We start from the raw sequence: 5,866 nt of genomic DNA on the forward strand, positions 1-5,866 counted from the left end.
TTGACGTCAAACGAATAACTTGGCACTTCCATCAAAATTTCCCTTTTCTTCTTCTATATACTAAATGTTTGCTCAATTCATTACGCAAAAACTGCAAATTCGCGATACAACCTTTCGACACAAAATTGCGTCGCAGAATTTGCGACACAAATTACGTGTGTCGCAAATTTTTTTTGGCGACACAATTGCAACATAATTTGCGACACAAAATTGTGTCCCAAAATATTTGCAGCACACCTGAGCTCGTGTGTCGCAGAACTCATACGAGATAAAATCGTTATCTTTTCTTTTTCTGTTCATATCTATACAAAACAACCTCCTTTCTCTTCTCCCATCCCAAAACGCGAACTCCTCTCTTTCTCCTTCCATCCCAAATCGCCTCCGGCGCCGCTCTTCCTCCCCCGCCCGCCGCCGCCTCCTTCCTCACCCAGATACAGTCCCAGATCCACTACTCTCTCTCCCTCACTCGCTCTCTCCCTCGCTCGTTCGATTGTGAATCAAACTACACTTTGAAAACATCATCGAACTCACCTTTTCTTCATCATTTCAATTTCTCAAGCTCAGTCCAGTATATTTATTAATATATATATATATATATATTGGAGCTTGTTCCTATTCAGTATCAATTAGGGTTCTGTTCGTCGGAAAATAAAGTCTTCGTTTGGGAAGTTAAGAAGATTTGCTACACTTCATCATCACAAAAGCGGAAACGAACATGGAAAAGACAAAATCAACATTTTTGAACAATCAGCGCTCTTGGATGATCTCTCTGAAGCTGCTGAGGTAACTCGATTCTGCCAATTATGTATATATATTGGTTTAATCTGGCAATTCGTGTCTACTTTGGATTAATTGAGCTGTACTTGGACTGGTTAGGTAATTCGATTAATTTTTTTGGGCTCTGAATTGTGCTTGCAGTATTGATTTAATGAACTATTGCATTAAGTGATCAAATTACTGTTGTTAAAGTGTAAATTAGGAAGTTAGTGTGTAATCGGGCATTTGCTGAGTGTCAAATTGTTGCCCAGCTTGAATATCTATGATTATTGTTTCCTCATTTTGCTTTCTTCATGTCTTTAGGAAATGCAAAACATGAGAAATTGCCATGACATCTTACTTTCAGTGGCTGCTTCTACTGCAAACAGCGCTTACGGTAAATGAAACATCGTCTTTTGTCTAATTTTTGAATGGCAGCTTAGGTTGCTCTACTGTAAATTTATTTTATGGGATTAGTTGTTTTACATTAGGCTAGATGTCATTGTTTATTTGCTAGCTAAGTAATCATGAATGGTTTTTCTTTGTACGTATTTATGAGCTTGCAGCTGTGTGTTATCAATTCATTTTCTTACTTCTAATTAATGGGTTCTCTTGTGTTGAGCTTGAAATGTTGATCTGTGTCTACGTTTTACACTTGTGAGTTTGTGGGAAAAGTGCTTAAATAATGGATAATAGTAGCTGGTTTTGGTAATTTTGAGCTGAAATTGTGGATGCTCTAAGTTTCGCATAGACTGCTGTTTTAGGATAGCTTGAGCAGCAGCAATCCATAAATTTGTTCTCTTAACAAATTTTCAAGCCAGTTTTTGGTGCGTATTTTGATTCAGATAGTTAATTCAGTCTACTGAGTTTGTCACCTGGCTTTTGTGCAATCAGATTTCATAGGACCCATCATTTACAGTAGTTTGTGTTATGTATGACTTCACCTTATAGAAAGTGATCAGACAGAATTTTAATCTTAAAGTTGCTGAGTGGTTACTTACATGCTGCAAAATTGAGAAAACTTAGGCCAAATTTTAAGGAGAATGCAGGTAATGACTGTAATGACTGCTTTATGCAGTCTCGCCCATTTGGTGTTTCCCGACCCTTCTCATTGCTGGTCATGATGAGAATGGAGGTAATGACTTTGGTTCTGTTAGGTTTATTTCCATGGAAACAAAACTATCATCTGTTTCATTAGATATTCGCAGGCAGAGGCATACAAGGATATTTTTGAGTTTTTTTGGATCTATTATGCATGCTGTTTAATTTCATGTACAAAAGAAGAATGTACTTTGTTTCTAGATTGATTGGTAGACTAGAAATCAATATTGAATTGTATTGCTCTTCTGGAACCGAAGATAAATGATGAATTAACATTGAATTATGCAGGTTAACCACAAATTCAAATGGGGAAATTTATACACAGAAAGAATGCTTCAAGGTTAAAATTGAACCAGATGTGGATTATGCTTTTATCATAGCATTGCTGGTGTTTCTTGAAGAGCTCGACAACAAGTAAATTTTGTAAATAATTAATTGTAACTAATATTACAATGATAGTTCTTTTTAATAAAAATATTTTGTATTCTGCGATGCAATTTTGAGCATAAATAGGGAGCATAAAATAGCTGAACATATAAATAGGGCTGAGCATGCCGAAAGCTGAGCATAAAAATATGCTGAGCATCACCCAAAGCTGAGCATAAAATATAAAATATAGGCTGAGCAATTTTTTATTATTTTTTTATTTTTAAACGTGTCGCAAATTCTGCTACACAGGACATGTGTCGCTGACTGTCTTGTGACAGAACTTTTTGCGACACAAATACTTATATTGCAGAATTTAATTTGCGACCCATCTATTAATTGGCGACACATTCTTGTGTCGTAGATTTGCTTATCTCGCATAGTGATTGTGCATCGTTTTGATGAATGAACTTTGTCAAATATCTCCTTTTCTTTCAGTCGTTTTGCTAAACGAAATTGAAGTAGGTGATATTTTGTCCCTCTATATGCTCTCAAAAATCCACTAATACTAGAATATCCTGAATAAACTAAATAGTAATTTTCTCTATAATAAAAAGATTGAAACTTAACTATATCTCTAATCAACTAAAATTTATTGTAGTAATATTAAAAGATTGAGGACTAATTATATTACCATTTGGCGGAAGAGGAAAATTCATTTCCGATCTTCTTGTGGCATCATTAACAATTTGTGCATCAAAGGCTGACCTTTCACCCCTAGCGGCTACAAAAGTGAAACACATTAAAGTCGCATGCAGCCAAAACATTTTGTAAGGACAGCCCTTTCCGACCAATAAAAGGAACTAGCTCATCAATCGAAATACGAGCTTGTATACACTAGTAGAAATCCACTAATTATTGATGTAGCTTTGTGGCGGATAATTTTTGGAAGTATTAGCAAACTTTCCAGCGAGATAGTCGCTGGTAATAAAAAAAAATGTATCAATGGAAACTTTGTCGAAAAGGTCGTCAATACACTTATCACCCACGAATGTCGCAAGTAAACTTGCCAAAAACTTTTTCGACAGCTTATTTTGCGGGAAACTTTGTCATTAAGTTTACATAGGAAGATATACGGCCAGTAAATTTACTGTAATATATCGCACCAAATAATTTAGGAGCGAACCACTCATTGACGGTAAATCAACGCTAAGATGCCATACTTAATTTTCTTACGAACTTCATAACTTTTATTGTATAAACATAACTACTGACAAATTATTATTCTGCCACAACTTGCAAAATCATAAATATCATTATAGTACTTTTAATAAAATGATGCAAATTGCATAAAAAAAAAGACGTATACTATTAGACAATGTGAAAATCAATTTTGAAATGCCATGACACTGCCTGCTAAGTGAAAGATGAGTATGTGGCAAAAATATGAAATCCCACGTGAAAATTCACAGTGAGAGAATATTATGTCATAAAAATTATTTTCTGGCGGCTTTTTCGCCGGAAAGTCCGTTGGAAACATGATGAAGTTTTTATATAAATACTTGTATTTGTTACCAGGCACACTTCACATTCCACAAAATCTTCTTATCCATCTAAAAAAAGAGATACAATTTTACCATTATTATCAAACACTATGACTATTAGGGAAGCTCGTAGTTGGATGTATAATTTGGCTAAACCAGACAAAAGAGACCTTACCGATGAATTCAAGAATGGAGTGCAAGAGTTTATCGATCATACGTGTACATTACCCGATTATTTGTATAATGAAACAATTCTTTATCCATGTTCTAATTGTAATTGTGAGAAACTATTTAGTAGGGAGAAAGTCACTTTTCACTTATATCGCAAAGGGGCTTAAGGAGAGCTATTGGTTTTGGATATATCATGGAGAGATGCAACAAGAGGGATTTCAAATAAGTGCATCAACAAATTCTGCAAGTTATGGCGGCAACCATGATGTCATGAGCAATTACCGCAATATGGTGTTTGATGCAGCAGCCCTTCTTTTCAATGGTGCTATCAGAGTAATGTGGGCGAGCCACCAATTCTGGAGACTCGACGATTTTAACAACATGATGGAATCTTGAATATACATTATGGCGAGGGTGTGATACTCACACACAATTGTCGATGGTATTAGGTTGTTGAGTATGAAGTTTGACTATGGCATGTCTGAGCGAATTTCAACGAATGCTTCAAGTGATGAATGAGTCACACACCATGAGAAGACTTGTGCCCTCTTGCCGATTTTTATAAAACCATGAAGTTGGTTGAAAAGTTGGGTTTGAAACATGAGAACATTGATTGTTGTCAAAATAGATGCATGTTATACTGCAAGGAAGATGCTGACAAATTAGAGGGAAAATTTTGTGGAACACCACCATTTAAGCCACGAAATCAAGGCTTGGAAAGGCATAAGGACGTCCCTGTGAAGAAGATGCATCATTTGCCTCTTATTTCTAGATTGTATAGACTACATGCCTCACCAAAGACTGCACAACATATGAGATGGCACAAGGAGGAATTGTGACCTGACGGGATATTATGCCACCCATCCAATGGAGAGGTATGTAAGCATTTTGATAAGGTTAATCCAGATTTTGCTCGTGACACTCTGATGGCGGAGCCATAGAATCAGCCAACAAGCAAAGAATTCAGGGACCAAATACTCAATTCGCAGGAAGTTGTGCGTCTTCCATAGTTTGTATTTAATGTCGTTTTAGTCCCTTTCGTTTTATTTATGCATTAGAAACGACATGTCATCTTCTATATATATTTGCAGTAAATGAACACAAAAACTCAGACTTGGATGAATGAAAGAAAGTCTCCGATGGGAGCATTTTATTAATTATTGTTGTCTTGTTAGGGTTTGTGTAGTTTGTCCCAAAACACACAATTGATTAAGGGTTTGTGTTGTTGTTCCGAAAACACACATTAATTCTCTTTTATGTATACACTCAGCTCTAATTACCATACTCACACACAAGAAACAACTCCCCCGACCACTGTCTTGCTCAGAATCACTTCACTCTTCATCGTCGACGATCATCGCCGATCACCCACCGCCGGAAACGCCATCAGATTGGTATCAGAGCCGCGTGCCGCCGCTCTCCAGTCGACGCCAGCGCTCGTCGCTCACCCTGTTCGTTCAGTCGCTGCCTCCAACTCATTTTTGAAGTTGTGCCGTCGTCCAAAAAATTTGCCTGGTTCTCTGTCCTTCAGCCGTTAGCCACCATCGACTCCTAACTCGCCGTCGCTCCTCGCTGGAACCTCGACGACGTCGTCGTCGGCTCTCTCTAGCTCTTCCGTTTTGCCGTCGATACAAGCAGACCCAGCCCCAGTTCAGTCGCCGACTTGCTTTGAGGCTCTGAAATCGACATCGTTACTGCGATCCTCTGAAATTCACGCCGTCGTCAGCTCTTCCCATGGTCGTCGCGCCACCATCTCGCCCTGAGAACTTGAATTCGACGTCCCCTCGTTACTCTATCAAGAACGTCCCGATTCTATGGAAGTCTTCCGTTCTATGTGCACCTCAAAGGGAAAGCGTTGTGAGTTCATCATCGATATGGACTCCTGCCAGCAATTTTGTCTCGAGGTTCATGGTAGACAAGTCTTCAGC

Source organism: Rutidosis leptorrhynchoides, unplaced genomic scaffold (genome assembly GCF_046630445.1).
Source record: "Rutidosis leptorrhynchoides isolate AG116_Rl617_1_P2 unplaced genomic scaffold, CSIRO_AGI_Rlap_v1 contig159, whole genome shotgun sequence".
In the NCBI taxonomy this organism is placed as follows: Eukaryota; Viridiplantae; Streptophyta; class Magnoliopsida; order Asterales; family Asteraceae; genus Rutidosis; species Rutidosis leptorrhynchoides.